Source organism: Urocitellus parryii, chromosome 1 (genome assembly GCF_045843805.1).
Source record: "Urocitellus parryii isolate mUroPar1 chromosome 1, mUroPar1.hap1, whole genome shotgun sequence".
Lineage (NCBI taxonomy): Eukaryota > Metazoa > Chordata > Mammalia > Rodentia > Sciuridae > Urocitellus > Urocitellus parryii.
This window is the reverse complement of record NC_135531.1, coordinates 256,487,964-256,506,425: the sequence shown is the minus strand read 5'-3', so window position 1 is coordinate 256,506,425 and position 18,462 is coordinate 256,487,964. Positions and strand designations below refer to the sequence as shown.

The 18,462-nt window shown below is 37.9% G+C and overlaps 1 protein-coding gene across 1 annotated transcript in view; it reads left to right on the top strand.

Moving 5' to 3' along the window:
* The first annotated feature begins 367 nt into the window (after positions 1-367).
* Plekhm3 (pleckstrin homology domain containing M3) overlaps positions 368-18,462 on the top strand; it is a 176,677-nt gene continuing 158,582 nt past the window's right edge. Inside the window, exon 1 of the mRNA XM_026394591.2 lies at positions 368-468. The gene's annotated coding sequence lies outside the window, so the exon portion shown is untranslated. The remainder of the gene's footprint in view (positions 469-18,462) is intronic.

The following is an 18,462-nucleotide window of genomic DNA, read 5'->3' as shown; positions in this document are numbered from 1 at the left end:
ATCTTACTTTGGGAAAGAACTGAACCTCAAAACTGACCCGGTTCTGGTGTGTTCCAAGTGACACTTTCCAATTGCAAACATCCATCTTGGAGTTGGGAGGAGCAGTGAGGAGACTCTGCGGCACGCGCCACTGCTTTTACAATGTATGTGATAAAAAAAAAAAAAAAAAAAAAAAAAAAAACGGTGTATTTGAAAGTAAAGAGATAAGGATGCCCCGGGGAGTGCGGTAGGGCGCTTCCCGCCCGGTCAGTCTTCGCGGCCTGGAACCTTGTGTGTCGGGGCCTGGCTGCCGGGCCTCCGGGGGAAGCATTTGGGAGTGGGACCGCGAGCAGCCGCTTGTAAACAGAGCCGGGCTGGGATGGTCAGCGGCCGGACCGGCTGTCACCGTGCGGCGGGCGGGCTGCCCAGGCCGGGACCCCGCCAACAGTAGGCTGCAGGCCCCGCCGCTGAAGGGAGACGAGCCACCCGGTGAGCATCCGCTTGCTTCTGTGCTGCCTACCGGAAACGGGGAGGGCCAGGGATGGGGATGACAGCGTGGTAAAGACCGAGCAGCTCCCCGGGGTAGCGGTGATGTTGCTGTTTCTTCTCCGCACAACGTTTTTTTTTTTCGTGCCGGAGACTGCACTCCATGGCAATGGATAAAGAGTGAAGGGAGATTACGTGATGCTCTGTTGCTCATTTTTTTTTTTTTTTTTTGGTGTGAATCAGGTAAATATCTGAGTCGAAAGTAGTTGATGTAGGCGGTCTTGCTCTGTGCGTTGCTTTTGGTCCCCTCTCTCCAGGGGTCATGGAAACCAAGTCTCAGCAGAGCTTTTAGTCACATCAAGCCAGGCCACCCCGAGAACACAAGGATTGCTCTTTCTGACGACTCTGCCCATTTTAAATGTATAGTAAATGACACCACATGACTGATGACAAGCATGGGCTGGTCTTCTATGAAAGGATTACTAAGCTAAAAAAAATCAACATAGGGAAATCTCAGGCCCACTTCTTAAATAAAATAAATTACTACCGAGAAATACTACTGGATGACAAATTGAGACTGCTTTTTATGTATATAGCTCGCAAAGTAAAATCAGTTTAAATTTACTTGGTTAAACTGAGGTGGAGCCATGCGGTTGTAAACTTATTTGGAAGGTATTTTTCCTCTTTTTATTTTTTTTCTCATTGGAAGAAGTTAAAGGGAAATAGTTATTTCCCCCATATTTTAAAATTTCAATAATCACAGTGTATTGTGATTTGTATTTTTAAGATATGTTATTATAAAACATCACATGTAAATTATAATTGGTTTTCTTAAAATACTAAGTAGTGTTTGTCTCATTAACTTCAAGAAAATGCCTTAACAGAGACCAGGCTACATATATTGTCTCTAAAAGGTCAATAGACATGTGTCACCTTGAGACAAATATTAGGTTAAATTGCACATAGAGACATCTTTTAAAATCACGCACCAAGAAATAATATTAATGCCTGTTGAGTTTATTTTTACAATGACTATTATCATGATGTCATGGTTCATAGCAAGAACTATATAAAGTCAGACTACTTCAGTTTAAATTTCTGCTTGATCACTTCCTACTTGTGTAACTTGGGCAGTTTACTTAGCTTTGCTGTGTTTGTATCTGTAAAATAGAAATAATAACTATACTGACTTCACTAGAGTTTTTATGGGGATTAAGTTAATTTTTTAAAGTGCTTAGAACAGGGCCTAGTATATAGTAATTACTATGTACATATTTGTTAATAAATATATAAAGTAAATACATACCCCTGTTGAAATGTAGAATGGTGATTACCAAGGGCTGGGGGAGGGAGAGAATGGGGAGTTGTTCTTTAATGGGTATTGAGTTTCACTTTTGCAAGATGAAAAGAGTTTTGGAGACTGTACAACAATGTGAATGTACTTAACTGAATGATATTCTTAGAAATGTTTAAGTGGTAAATTTCATGTTATAATTATTTTACCATAGTAAAAAAAAAAATCACAGTTGACAAAGTTAGGCCCTCAAGATCTTTATTGACACACAGTATCCCATCCACAGTTGCCTTTGCCATTGTGAAAGTGCAACTTCCAAGTAGTCATCAGGAAGATGAATTTATTTAGTGGATGCATGCAATTGGGATTCATCATAAGGAGTACAAATAAATTATATGAAACAACACCTAAGACTCTGGGGCAGGCACAATTCTAAAAATGCCTCTCCATCAAAGTTGTTGTCCCTAATCCTTGGAACCTGTGCATATAAGATATCACTCCCTTGATTGTATTCTGCTATATGGCACAGTTGAGTATAAAATGAGTAGATTTCCTAGGTGGCCTAATCTAATCACAAGTGGAGGGCTTTCTCTGGCTGGGAAATCTGAGAGATTTGAAGAATGAGAAGCTTAGCATGTTGTTGCTGTTTTAAAGATGGAACTGTATAGTTGAGAAAGAATTCAGGCAGCCTTTAGGAATTTAGAAAGTCTGGAATTACTGAGGGGGTGGCCCTCATCTGACAACCAGCTTAGAAGTGGGACCCACAGAAAGGCCACGGGCACTGATTTCTTTCAACAACACAAATGAGCTTGAAACAGGATTCTTTACCAGAGTTTCTAGATAAAAGCCCAGTTTAGTGTGGCCAACACCTTGATTTATAAGAGAGACCCTTAGCAGAGAACCCAGCCCGACCTATCCAAACTTCTGATTTTAGGAACTGTGAGATAATAAATGGATGTTGTTTGAACTACTTAGTTTGTGGAAATGTATTATGCAGCAGTAGAAAGCTAAAACAGACTCCAACAGAAAAATGGCAAAAGAAATGAAGAGACTAACTACTCATGTTTGGATCTGAATATCCCCCAAAGGCCCATGTATTAAAGACTTGGTCCCCAGGTTGGTGCTATTAGGAAGTAATGGAACCTTTTACAGGTGGGGCCTAGTGGGAGGCCATTAGATTTTGGGGGGCATGTCTCCAAAGGAGATTGTGGGGTTCCAGATACTTACTTGTTCTTTTTGTTCCTAGGCTCATGATGTAAATGATTTTGCTCTACGAGGCATTCTGACTATGATGTGCTGCCTCACCACAGGCCCAAATAAAATGGGGCTAATAATATACTGAAACTTCAAAAACTATGAGCCAAATTAAACCATTTCTCTTTATAAATTGATTATCACAGGTATTTCATTATAGTGACAGCAGGCGAACATACTGTTCATAGAAGAGAAAATCAAAAGCCAATAAATATATAAAAACATTTTCTTTCCATTAATCAAAGAAAATTGAAAATATAGCAAGGTACCATTTTCCCAGCTCTCCAATTAGCATAATTTCTACAAGTTCTCATTCCCCATTTCAGTAAGGGTTCAATGGAGTAGACATTCTCAAATACTTTGAGAAGCACACAATTATTATGACCTTTCTGAAAAGCACCTTGGCTAAGTTATGAAGAGCCCCAATAATGCTCCTAACTTTGACCTCTGCTAACATTCCTTTTCTGGAAACCTAATGAGGAATATTTTAAAGGTTAATATTCAAAGATGCTCAGTATAGCCTTGTTTAGAAAAGTATTGGCAGTAACCTAAATATCCAATAATAGGAGAACAGTTACTATGGTATCATAGAAAATATAGTATTATATAGACATTAAAGACCCTGTCTCTAAATAAGATATAAAATTGGGCTGGGGATATGGTTCAGTGTGTGAATGCCCCTGAGTTCAATCCCAGGTAACCCCCCACAAAAAAAGAATATCTATAGGTGCTGGATGTCGTGGCTCATGCCTGTAATCTCCGTGACTCAGAAGGCAGAGGCAGGAGGATCACAAGTTCCAGGCCAGCTTCAGCAGTTAACAAGACCCTCAGCAACTTAGTGAGACCCTGTCTCAAAATGGGACTGGAGATGTAGCTTAGTAGTACAGTGACCTTGTGTTCAAGATCCCCAGAATGAACGAATAAATAAATAAATCTATAGGGAAGGACTGAAAAGGCTAAAATGGTGCAGTGTTGACTAAGCATTGCTTATTTTGCCTTTTATTCTTCTGTGTTTTCAAGATGCTGAACAATATACTTGTGGCACTTTTTTTATAATCATGGAAGTCAATAAGCTATTTAAAAACCTGTCTATATTGTGGGGAACACAATGAATCTAAAACATTGTGCAGTCAAATTATGAGGATAGTAAAATTCATAAATATGTGGCAGAAATTGACCTTTTTAGAAAGTAATATGAGGCAGGAAGCAATAAATATTATTGGAAAGATTAAAAATAAAGTTGGATAATATTTCTTGTTATATAATCATTGAAACCTTTGTGGTGGAAAGATCACCTAGTATCATGTAAAAGCAATAGAAAAAGAAGGCACATGGCTGAATTTTTATTAAAAGTCCTCCCCCCCCCAAGATTAATAGATTTAGGCTTTAGGTTATGGATCAAGTTTACTTATATAAAGGAAAAACAAAGAACTATGAGAAATTATGTGACCATTTGTCAAAAAGAAAGAGCTTTGCACATTAGGACTGAGAAACCAAGCTGGACATAGACCAGTATAATCTGCATTAGAAACATCCAAAGCTAATATTTATTGAATATTTATCAGAGACTTAACATACTCTAACTGTGGTTTGTATGCTTTTGGAAGTCTTGAAGTCATTTGTTTCCCTATTTCAGAAGCAGGCAGATAGATGGTTACTACTCTAATCTCTACTTTCAGAAGACCTGATTTTAATAGGTCATTTGGGCAGAGATTTTAGAGTTCTCCATCTCTAGACAGTTTCCAGAAGTGCTTGGCTACTGCTGCTCCCACTTTTATTTTCCTGTTGGCTTCGTTTCTATTTTCACTTCACCCTATGCTTCCATACCCCTAGAGAAGTAGGAAAAGTGTCTGCTGGCCCATTGGCTGCTAGCCAGATGCTGATTTGCTTCATGGGGAATGTTAACCCTTTAAAAGAAGAGGTATGGGGGGATATCTAGCAAGGAATTGCTTTTGTTGTTATTATTATTTACTTGAGGAGCAGATTTGGGATTTGATTCATAAAGACTTGAACTGTTTTTTAGCTTTTGGTGCAAGCCAAATGATTTCATGAACATTACTGGTAATGATTAAGAATGTGATAAAAATGACCATCAGTAATAAAGTCCACACACTGTTTGCTCTCATTTTGTTGGGTATTCTGGATCATAATAAACACTGAAAATCTCATGTAATTTACCTTCCAACCGACAAGAGAGTGAAAGCTTTATTTGGCCAAAAAGTGTAATTAATCTTGATGGCAGGATGAGTTATGAGCAAAAACCAAAATCAAAATATAGAGGCCATTGCATTGAGATGTTACACATGCTGTTTCCATTAACATTTCATTTGTTTTTCATACTCTGATTAATTGTTAATTGGAGTTACATGTTTCAAATCGGATTACCCAATTATATGCCACATTTATGAGTATGGTAGAGATTTATTTATCTAATTAGCTTGATTAGTGTAGCCAACTTATAATTCCATTCAAAGTAAAGCTATGCTGTTCAGCATTATCCAGTTCACTTGCAGACATTTATCTAATTGGGAAATTGTTAATTATTCACTTCACTTTGTGGTCTGTAGATGTGATTTTAAATGTTGATCTTCAGTCACAGAATGGGGAACATATATTATGGGTTAGAAAACATCAGAGATGTAATCAGCAGTTTTCATGTCTAGGAAATTAGCTAAATGATCTCTTCCCATGTGTTTACCAGGACTTCAGTTTTCCAGAACAATTTTTCTGCTACCTTCAGGGGTCTATTTATTCACTGATTCAACAAATGAGAATTGAACATTTACTTTATGTCGTGGCACTGTACTTAGAGCTGGGAATACAGCCTTGAACATGACAGGCATAGTCCTTGCCTTCATGAATCGTATAGTCTTTGGTGGAGATAGAACTGACCATTTTTTGAATAATATAAGAAGCATTCTAATGGAGGAAGTCAGGGTACTGTGGAAGAGTATAGGAGGCCTGTTCAAAATGAACCTGGGAGGTTCAGAGACATGATTCCTCAGCAAAGACCTGAAGGCTGAATTAAAAATTAGTTTGCAGGTGGGGGTGGGGGAAAGGTATGCTTAGGGAGGGAACAGTAGTGGTAAAGGGATGAAGATGATGGTGGCGGGAAAAAGCATTTCAAGGCAGGCAAAACAGGATAGTTAAGAAGCATGTAGAAAATTATAGTTTGTAAATTCTTAAAATTTTTTTTTAGTTGTAGATGGACATACTTTTTATGTATTTATTTGTATGTATTTATTTATATGCAGTGCTGAGGATCAAATCCAGTGCCTCACACATGCTAGGCAAGCGCTCTACCACTGAGCCACAATCCCAGCCCCTAGTTTCTAAATTCCTCATGGCTGGAGACAAAGTAGTATTTCGAAGGGAGAATCAAGACATAAGCCCAGGAAGGAGAGTGGCTATGAGCCTTTTCCGGTCATGTTAAGAAGTAGATGGTTTACCCAGAAGCCCTTGTAGAAAGCCCACTTTGATTGCAGTGTGGCAAATGAGTAAGAGGAAGATTAAGACTGAAGGGAAGACAACTGGATGGTGATGACTACACCAAGGCATCAGGGGTGGGGAAAATGGATAGATCTGGCAGGTATCGTGGAGGTAGAATTCATGTGAGTTGCTGAGGTGGAGTAATTGTAGGTGAGAGAGCTAGCTGCAAGGACCAAGGCTGATATTCATCTTTTGGGGGCAGATAATGATATCCTTCACTCTCAAAAATGCTGGGACAAGGGACAGGTTTGAAGGGCAGATGAGGAGTTTGGTTTTGTGCACATCAAGAATTAGGGAACCTACAGAAGGCATTTGCTTATGTGGGTCTAGCGCTCAGAGAGTGATCTGTTCCTCCTTTGCTGTGTGGATTGGAGATCACTCAGGGAGGGCAGAAGAGGAACAGATAAGAGGATTATAGGTATAACAAGAATACTCACATTTATGACATTGGCATAGAGGGGAGTGAGAGGAGCAGCTAGAGATGGAGAAATTCCATAGTAGGTTGGGGGTTGAGAGCAATAGAGTGGGTGCTCTGTAGGCCACATGCCCAGTGGTTAGTGAGATGCGAAGGGAGAACCTGGATTTAGTAACAGAAAATATTGGTGCCCTTTGCCTGTGAAATTTCAGCTGGAGCAGAACCGACTGCTTCTGGGGGGAGAACAAATGGGTGGTGAGAAATGGAGTCTGCAAGAATAAAGAATGAGTTTCTTCCAGAAACTTAGACAAAGAAGAGAGGAGAGGGAATGTATCCTCAGTGTGGAAGAGCTTGGGAAGCAAGAAAGGGGTTTATTTTTGTGCTGTTATTTGAAAAGATCTGTTCCTTTTAAGTAATACAACGCTTGCCCCACTGAATTCCTCCATTGCAGGGCCACCAAAAAAATGGAGGCAGATCAACTCCTGCTGGCTTGGACAAGGCAGGAGGCACCCTTGAATAGGTTAAAACCTATCATAGAGCTTTTAAAACTGATTGCTGTCACTACTCTGTGACTTTGTGTTGGTTTTAAATGGGAGAAGATCAAAGAGATGTGGTGACCTTTTCCTTGGTATCAGACAGACACCTGTGGGCATCCTTTGGCCTGATTTGGAGTTCATCAAGCACTACATTATGTTATATGACTTGTGCTCCAAAACCACATTTGAAAGTGAGGCAGGTATCTTTATTCACCCTACTTTGTAGACAAAGTAAGTGAAATCCAGGTTCCAGTGGCTTTCACAGAATCACACTTCTGGTGGTGGTGCATAGAAGATTGAGACTCAGGTCTTCTAATTCAAGATCTTATGGTCCAAAAGTAGTTGTCTTTCACCAAAAGGTTATATATGATGTCTGTATTTTCATTGTAGTGTGGCATTATTATCTTTTAGTAGATTTAAAGTAAGACTGAAGATTGTGGGCCAATTTTTAAGTTTTGTTTGAATCCTATGTGTCTTGATATTTGTCACCCCTTAAAGTCAAGTTGGCGTTAGAAGGAGGTAATTTATTTGAATATGTCTTAATAGTTAAAATGTTTGAATTATCTATAGTAACATCCAATTTGAAAATATTTCTCTGTAATTCTTTTGACAGAAACATTTGTTTGCAAGTTCTTTTAAGCAAACATTTTTACAAGTGTTTCTATTTATTGGCTAAATGAAAAATGATGTCTTAGGGAAACATTAGTAAAAGGTTCAGGCAATTAGGACTATGTAAACATTTGCAAAAGCTCTTGTTTGGCCTAAATGAAGTAATAGTTATTATACCCTTGCAAACATTCCAAGTAATGTGTCCAAGGTCAAAAGAGAATTGAGTTTAGTTATTTAGATAGAGAACAACTTTTTAACTCTGTTCAGGGGCTTCTCATCTACCATTCCCTTAAAGAACTTACAAGTGATTTTTTTTTTTTTTGGTAAATTAAATATCAACTATTTCCCTGGGTGAAAAAGATGATATTTATCAATGAACTCCCTAAATCATGGGATTAACAAATAGAAAGATTTAAAAATAAATGTTAAAGTGGCTGGTGTTTGACCCTAAAATTTGAAGCACTATGTGTGTAAAATGTCAGCATATTATTTTAGGATAATTAATTTTTTTTGAATTGTCATATAGACTGTGTGTGTATTTTAGGCACAGTGATTAGAAACCTTGCTCCTTAGACAAGTTGCTTCATCTCCTTACATCTCAATCTCCTTGTCTGTGAAGTGGTAATAATAATAACAGCTCTCTAAATAGTGTTGTTGTGAAGTGAGGATTTAACAACACCGTGTAGGTAAAGGGCTTTATATAATGTCTGCCTTTTAATGAGTTAAATAATTTCAACCTTTAAAAAGTTAAATAACTATACACCTTTTAACCTTTAAAAAGTTTAATAACTATTACTTAATTATTATTTAATCTGGTCTTGGCTTCGGAGCTATAAGAATTACCTTGATTTTATTTTTAACCATTTGATTAAGTACATCATTCCACTTCTAACACATGACCATCCATATCAGAGGGAGCCTCTGCAGGACATTAGTATAGTTCTAGTTAGTAGTCCCTAATCATGGGCAGCTATTTATATGCTTGTTATCATAATGTCAGGTTAAAACAATCAAGAAAATGTAGATTAGAACCCTAAAATTCAACTCCCAAATATTCACACATTGCAGAGTTGTTTTGTAAAAATCCATTGTACACTAATGATAATGATCCTTAATAGAAGATATTTAAGCCCAGATTTGGGTAAAAATATTGGTCCTACTATTCTTTTCTTTCATACTTTTAAAACTTTCCCTATGTCCTATATGATGGGAAGATTTTTCTGGCCTGCATATTGAACATAGTTAAATAAGAAAGACTCATTCTGTTATTTTGCCTTATCATTTAGGGTCAAAGACAGTGTTTTGTCTGCATTTGCCAGCCTTGCTTGCTTCCTGACTAAATTGGTCATAGGCTGATAAGTAGCTAAGGTCATTGTCACAGATTAAGTACAAAAGTAACCAGGGGTGATGGATGTAGCCTATCACCATGGCAGACAGAGTTTATTGTTTCAAACTAGAGTTGAGTCACCTTTTTGGACCTGATCATTGGTTTGGTATTCTTGGGCTGCCATTTGACAAAGATCCAATCTTACTTTTTAGCAGGTTCAAGTGAAGCAGAGAAAAGAAAAAAAAAATCCTTTAATTTTCATGTGCATTCACTGTTAAGTGCCTATAGGAAGTGATTTTGTGAATATGTGCTAACCCATAAGCTAATGGTTAAAATTGTAAGTATTCTTCCTTCTGCTAATCAGCTACAGTAACCTAAGAAGTTAAAGTCAACAAAAAGTGAATCATTTCCCATGACATCTCAGTCACCAGCAAAGGCCTTCTGTTGGACAGGAATGTTTCTATAGGTCAGAAACACTTGAGTAGTACGTGAAGAAGGTCTTTACATTCTTGCCTTCTGTGTGTTTGCTCATGTAGAGCTCACTCTTTGATGAGACCCTGGAAGCTGTTACTATAGGCTGACAGCTTCATGTCAGAAGGAGCTTCATTTCTAGATCAGGTATGATTGGCTTTGTTTGTATGTTTCCTTTGTTTTTCTCTGAGATTATCTCTGTTTACATATCATTGTCACTTAATTCTCTTTCTTTTCCTTTGATTAGTAGTTTTGTCTCCCCATAACACCTTTTGTATACTTTTGCTGAGGCACTTTTTAAAATTTTTATATTTATTTATTTTTTAATTTTTAAATTTATTTTTATTTATTTATATGTGGTGCTGAGAATTGAACCCATTGCCTCACACGTGACAGGCAAGTGAGCTATTGCTGAGCCATAGCCCCAGCCTGCTAAGGCCCTTTTTATATTTGTTTTTGTGTCTATTCCCCACTAGCTATTAATTACTTCAAGGGCAGGAGCTGTGTTTTGTGTCTCTAGTATTTAAGTAATGTTTGGGTACCTGATCCATCCTTTGTAAATACTTGTTGAGTAAGAATAGTTGTATATTTAGGAATCAGCTCACTTCTAACAAAAATAATAATTATTTTAGATTTTGCAAAGAACTTCCACATGCATGACCTACATTTGTGCTTCTCAACTCTCTAAGGAAGATGGGAGCAAGTGTTGGCAGGATTTCCATTTTACACCGGAGGGCCAACAAGCTCTGAATTGGCCTGACTTGCTGGATGTCATTCATCTTAGAAGACAGTGCTGGGACATGGACCCTCTCCTGGTGTTAAAAATTTTGTTTTGCCCATTGCCACACCTTTGTCCCACTGAACAAACTCAGTATTAGCCTGGGCAGCTCATGTGTTGGGTTCAACCTACTTACTCCCTGTTCTATCACCAGGGCGCCTATGAGATTTAAGGTGATTTAAAAAATAATTGAACTTGGGTGGCCCACAAGACTCAGTAATTAGACAGGGATTTCAAGAACTTCTTTTTCTTCCCCATGGGCCTTTACCGACAATAGATGAATCATCTTGGTCTCTCTTTCATCATCTTTGAAATAGTCCTATTACTTTACCTACCTCTCTCTTTTGAGATTACTACAAGTATTTATTAAGAAGCTTATCAAGCACTTTATAAACCACACTCTAAAGCATGCCTGTGAAAAATGAGTATTCTCAGTAAAACCAAGTGATTTTCCCATAGGTTAACTTTGAGGGGTTACATGAGAAAAGTGAATGAAATTCAATCCTGTATTGGTTTTGGAAACAGAAACCCATTTTCCTGGTTCAAGTAGAAGACTCTAAGTAGTTACATGGGCTGATAGATATCTTTAAATCTGAAGCTACTTCCCTAACTCTTTTAGGGGAGCTCAGATCTTGGGTTCTCACTGCACCTTCTTGTTATATTCCCGGTTGTGGTCTGTCACACATTCACCCTGTGCCAGCTAACTTGGCTCCAGTGGTACTTAGGTACACCCAGCTAGTTATTTCTGTTGCAGTCTAGAAATGTGGTTTTTACAATGGAAGTTTTCACCTTTTTCACCCTGGTCGTAGGATGAGGTTTCCCCTGTTTGCTTTGAACTTACCATTCCCTTCCAGGGAGGCAGAGAGAGATGGAAACATCAGTCTGCATTTTTAGTCTACATAACTGAACTTTGTTTCTGTGTGTTTTGTTTTCTAAGAGCAGGACACATTGGAGTACTAGTGGTTTTATGGAAATGGGCTTCCCAACCAGAAGCTTTTGGTTTTCCAATTCAGTGGTTGACATAGGGTTGTAATAACACTGCTGCTTTTGGTAGCAAAGCAGCCTGAGATTTGAAAAACCATGCTTATTTTAGCTTGGTTTTTGGGAAAACATCTTGGGGCATCAAATATCTCAATGAATTTGCAGGTGGAAAACAATAAACATGTGCTGAGATGTATTGAAAAAGGCTTTGAATTGATTGAAGTTATTTCAAAGGGAACATCTTATTACCCCAGTCAAAAGAGCTGGAGTTTTATGTTACTGGCAAATGAGACCCACCAAGTTGCCTGATATTGTAGTGGGTCACAAAATAATTTCTAAGTTCTGTAATAGCTGCTTTTGTTTCTATGAAAGGTCTAAGTGTAGTCTTTGCCACCTGACTTTTGTTATATTATTTTTCAATCCTGGTTTTAATAGCTAGGAAGCTTTTTCTACTAAGAAAAAAATTAAAAGCTTGAATCAATATAATGTCTTAGAAAGTATGTCAACTTTTACTTAAGCGAACTTGCAAAGAATTCAAATATACCTTTGCCAGAAAACTATACTTTTACATATCTTTATATATCTTTACAGATTTCATGCTCTGAAAATTTTGTTCTTTATGCTCTCTATCCAATTATTTATTCAACAAATATTTACTGAATATTCATTATGTACTAGCCACAGTTTTAGGCCCAGTGAGGGTTATAAAAATAGAATAGAGCTGAATTGCTGCTCTCAAGTTGCTGTAAATTCAGTAGGATAAGTGTGTGACCTTAGTCAAGGTAGCCCCAGTTAAGTCTTGGTTTCCTCATTTGTAAAGTGGGAATCACAGTGCCCACATTTACACGTCCTGACACTTAGAGATATAAAGTATCATGCCACATACCTGGACCAAAATAGGATTTTGATAAATATGGTTATCATCATCATTATCTCAGAAAGAGGATAGGGCATGAATGTATGTTGTGGAGGTGGTACTAAGATATTCTATGGCAGTTTTAAAAAAGAAGAGATCATTTTAGAATCAGGAGTAAAAAAAGAAAAAAAAAGTTTGCAGAAGAGTTGGTGTTTGAGCTGGGCCTTGAGGAGTGGATAGAATTTTAGTAGGTGGAAGTGGGGCAGGGAAGCTCAGTGATAACTGCTGGCAAAGGCTTAGAGTTGGAAAAGCATAAAAGTTAGCATTATCATTCCAGTTGGGAGAAAAAGAGAAGTGCAAAGTTGGACAGGCAAGCTGAACCAGGGTTGAGGATGGCCTAGAATGCCAGGTTGAAGATTTGAACCTTATCATTAATGGAAGTTTCTTTGAACTTTTTGTTTTTGTTGCTGTTTCCCCAGTACCCATCCCATAGTGGTCACTCAGCAATTATTTACTGAATAAATAATTGAGGGTGATTTTAGACACATTAGGTTTAATTTTGCCATGAAGGAGGGCAAATAGAAATGCCCTACAAATAATTGGGAACACAGGGCCACATGCCAGGTCTGAGATTGAGGCTGATGGTAGAAATTTGGGTGACATGAATATAGAAGTCATTATTGAAATTGCACTTTTGGTTTCATTGACTTAAGGAGAACATGTAGCTTCAGCTTTAGAGAAGAGAGCTCAGGCAATGCCCACATTTCATTAGGAGAGCAGCAATAAAAGGAGGAATACAGAGATTAAGACTGAGTGAGTAGAAAGAAGAGGAAACCTACGACTATAGTGCCCATGAAACTCTGGGAGGAAACTTTTAAGGAGGGTTCATTAACAGTGTCAAAGATAGTAAGAACTTTGAAAAACTGTAGTGGCTATATAAAAATGAGGTCACTAGATAGCTGTGAAAGAGAAGTTCAATGGAGTGGGGTCTTATGCCAGTAGTAAGGTGTCCCTGGGGCTGGCCAGTGGCAGGCTTACTTGCTCTCTTTTCCTTCTTCTTCCTCCTCTTCTTCTTTCTCCTCTTCTTCTTCATTAGCATTTCTTGCTGTTCACTTTTGGAGCATGTATTTAAAGAGACAGTGTGACCAAACTATATATGTAATCTTGATTCCAATTTAATACTGGCTAAAAAATCGCTGTTAGTTTGCTTTCCCTGAGTCATGATATTATGACTGATTTTTCTTTTCCATATTTGTCAGAATTTTCCAGAATTTCTATGAGTACTTATTACATTTAGAACAGGAAAAAATACTATATAAATTATTTGAATGAATGGGATGTTCAAAAAAATAGCATAGCAATAGTCTTACCATTTGTTGGAATTTGAATACACTACAGCCATTTAGTGTTTCCTCTAAATGTATAAAAGTGGGATGCCATCTGTGTTTCTAGTTGTCCATCTCATCTGAAAACCCCCTGAGCTCTTTATATGAGGTCTGCTCCAGCACCACTTCCTAATCTGCTTGTGGCATGGCTGTGCACCATTAGTATACTTACATTGTCTTTATGACAAAACACCATGAAAAATCATAACCTCATGGTCCAGAGAGGTCATATTACTAAAGTCAGATCCTCTTTTGGTGGGACCATCATGTTATGCATCTCAGAAATTTCTTAGTCAACCACAACTTTAATCGAAGTAAAGAATGTGAGAACCATGAGTGCTGACTGCCCTGTGACCACCCTTTGTTCTAATTTTTGAAAAAGGATTAGCAGAAACAAGTTATCATAGGTATCTTTGGCACTGCTTTTTTTCTGTCCAGTCCAGCTGCTTCTAAAACTACATGGCCTCAGATACCTCCAGCATTCATTAAATTCTCATTACAAGTCATTTGGTCAAGGAAAGAAGTCAGCGTTTTTGCCAGTGAGCTCAGGAGAACATGGCATTTCTGTGTGGGAGGGCTGTCTGCTCCACCTCTGTGTGGGAGGGATGCTGTATTCATCCTGTTAATTAGCCATGCCTTCTGAGCATGTAAGGAAGATTGTCTTGTTAGAAAATAGCAGTAAGCTGATTTCCTATGCAGTTACATTTTGATACATGCTTGGGATTCTTGGGGTTGAGCTCTTTTATTACTGTGTGGACAGATGGACCTCAGTTTCTCAACTATATTAAACAGGAGATATATTTCCCTTTATAGAAAGGGTATTCTATATAAATATAAGATAAAATATCTATAGGTCACTGATTTGGCTGAGAAGTAGTGTTCTATAAGAAGCCAGTTGCTGACTTTGCTTCCTCAGGCAGATGAATCTAGGGAGAAATCAAGAGCACATGGTTGTTGAGTCAAATCCAATGGAGTGCTCCATACTTATATTGCAATTTGCATTTTTAAAGGCATACTAGAATAGCTACCTAGTGAATGATCCACATGCAAAGCAATTTGATATTAGCAACTTTGTTGGAAACAGGTAGTTGAGTTAGGCACCCAGAGGTTAAAAGGTTTGCCAGAGGCTACCCAGCAAGTGTTTGGTTGAGCCAAATTTAGAACACAGTTCAATTGGCCCCTTTGCATTGATGCACACCATCAGCTTTGCATTGATGCACACCACCCTGTACCCACACACTGATGTTCACTTTGTCAGAGGAAGGATCACTTAATATTTTAACCTGTCTGAATATGTTGTTATTTTTTTTAATTAGCTGATTCAAAACCAAATAAGCCAGGCTAGTAAGAGGTATTCAATTACAGAGACTAAACTCTATTTAAGGGCAATAGAGCCCAGGAAAAGATGATGCCTGATAGCAAAAACAAAACAAAATGAAGAAGTTTGGAAAACCGAGCCCAAGGGATGAAAACAGATTGTGTGGGAGGATGAATAAGGCTCTGTGCCTGCACAGAGCTCAGAGTGGGGTCTAGAGAAATTGTCCCATCATTTCAGTACAATATGGCAAACCCAGAGTGCCAGGAGAGCCTGGGCAAATAGAAAAGATTCTCCAACCTGAACAAAAGCACAGAGGAGTAGAACAGTGAGGTGGCAGTAGGGTGGGGGGATAGTCCAGGAAAGGTCATGAGTGCCATGCAAAGGAATAACAAAGTGTGTGTCATCTATTTAATGCCTTTACATGTGTGCCAGACACTGTTCTGTATACTTGGGATACCTTGGTGAAGAAAATGAGCTTACATTCATGGACTTGTAGAGCTTATGTTTTTGTGGGGAGAGAAAAACACTAAATAGTAAGTAAGTAAATTAAGTGATATGATGGAAATATAAGGTGGTAAATGCTTAAGGAAAAAGGGCACCTCAAGCCAGGTGATCAAGGTTAACATGAACAGTAGTAATAGTCACGTTGATAATATGTCATCATGATATATGATGAGAATGGCGCTTCACTCTGCGGTCTTCCTCTCCAAAACATAGCTCTGGTCTAATCATGAGAAAAACATCAAATTGATCCCACAAGGCAGACATTCTATAAGATATCTTACCAGTTTTCCTCAAAACTGCAAGGTCCTCAAAAACAAGCAAAGTCTCAGAAACTGTCACAGCCAAGAGAAGGCTAAAGATACATGACAACTAAATGTCATGTGTTGTCCTGTATAGGATTCTGGAACAAAAAAAGGACATTAGGTGAAATTGAGAGAATTGAAATAAAGTATGGGTTTTAGTTAATTCTAATGTGTCACTATTGGTTCATTTATTGTACAAATGCGCCATACCAATGTAAGATGTTATATAAAGGAAACTGGGTGTGAGGTATATAACGACGCTCTAATATATTTGTAATAATTCTGCAGATCTAAAACTCTTTCAAGATGAAAAATTTATAAAAACAACAACAGAAAAAAAATGCAGAGTAAGTGAGATCAAGAATCCAGGGCAGAGCTGGGGATGTAGTTCAGTGTAGAGAAGTTGCCTAGCAGAGCTATGGATTTGCTCCTCAACATCACTTGGGGTGGAGGAAAGAGTTCAGTATGGAGATGTTTTAGATTTAAATAGAATACTCAAGGGGCAAGCCTCATTGAGAAGGAGACATGAATAATCACTTTAAGAGAGAGTTGGCCATGTTGGTATTTGGGGGAATAGTTAAAGACCTGAGGTGAGAACATGTTTCCCTGTTTAGGAATTAACACAGTACCACTCACGGGACCTCTTAATCTCTCTGGGCCTCAGTGTCCTCTTCTGTGAAAGGCTGGGGTTGAAAGGATGATTTCCAAGGCTGCTTCCTGTTTAACAGTCTGTGGTGTTGCCATGTGTGATACAAGACTTCCAAGGCCTCAGTGCTGGCCATCAGCAGTTACTTGCTTCTAACCAGCCTGTGAATACCCAAGCAGAGAGCACAAAAAGTGTGTTCCTAGATATTTTGACAAAGTTTTAAAAACCCACCTACCTTGCAAGTATTTATTTTCTCTCTAGCATGGTTTAAAGATTGGATTTGAAACATGAGGTTAAAAAAAAGAAAAAAAGAGTATCTGGAATCTTTTAGGATTAACTTAATGCTCTGTATCTTAGTATCTCTTCTGTAAAATGGGAATCTTATATTTTGTATTCATTTGAACTTCTGGTAAAGAAAGAATTAGAAGTTTTAAGATTGATTGTTTATTTCTTTTTCATAGTCTCTGGTATATAAGATGCAATTGAAAAAATTCCAAGTTTCAAAATTACAGAAATACTAAAACCCTGTTACTCAATTCAAAAGTCTTAACTTTAGACTTGGGGGGGAAAAAAGGAAAAAACAAAAAGGAAAACAACAAAACCTCTTTGTATCTAGAAAAATTTTATGAAGTACTAACAGTTCATATAAAAATATACAAAAGTAAATTCATCATAGTCATTATCACTTTACAAGAGGTTAACTAGTTTCTGTGAATCATATCCTTGATAAATCTAAAACAAAGGTTTATATATTCTAGTTTCATTTACATATGTTAATCAATGTAGATTAGTGCTATTGATATAATTGTTTAATAACCTAAGTGATAAAAATTAATTAGCCATAAACATTTTCACGTTTTGGGAAGGAAAGCATGTCTGTCTACCTTTGCAGCAACATGTAATGGTGTTACTGATTGACTAATTCTACTTGTTTATTCACAGTGAAAGAAAAACCTTTGGCTAGCTGTTTTGTTTATGTATTTGATTTTTGTAAAGGTACACAGGTATATGCAAATGTTGTGCAGTTTTGCAAATGTGGCTAGTGTGACCAAGAGACTTTGATTTTACTAAATTTAAACTTAAATGGCCATATGTGCATAGTACTACTGTATTAGATTGCATCATTGTCAAGTTCTGCTCTATTTAACCTAATCTTGGAGATCTAGTGTTTCCCAGAGTTAGTTGGTTTTCCTGTAGGATTCTTTCTCCCCAGGCAGAGCTGTAAGGGGTCAAGGCTTGAGGTCTCAACTAAAGCCTGTGCTTAACCCATAGACGCCCCCAGGCTAGACCTGTACTCTGAGGCCAATCCTGGAAGCCTCAGGGAGTTTGGAGCCTGAAACCAGTTTCCAAGAAGACTGGAGGAATCCTGAAGTCTTGGAGTCATCATAGGGCATTATATAATCTCACCAGAGTCACAATAACATTCAGGTTTGATAAAAAGAGAGAGTTTCCTTCTCTACTTCCCTCTTGCACCTTTAAGCCCAGCAGATTATCAGTGCTTTCAAGGTTTGTAAAGCATTTAGGACTTTCAGACTAATTATGATAAAGGCCAGTCACAGAAATGCTACTCTCTTTTGCTTACTATTTTAGGACAATGTATCAAAGCTTTTGCCAGGGTAGTCTTTTCACAACTACTTTCAAAGGTTTCTCTGTGTGAGTAAAAGCTATTGGCCTTATTTCTCCTTATGAAGAATTCCATCCTGCTCTGTGTAAGTTCTAGTACAAAGCAAGGAGTAATGTGTCCTCCTGACAGTGGAACTTTGTGTACATGGAAGGGTTGTAAAGATTGAAAAGTAATTGGGCAGATTTGAGTATTATAGTATTATAGTACT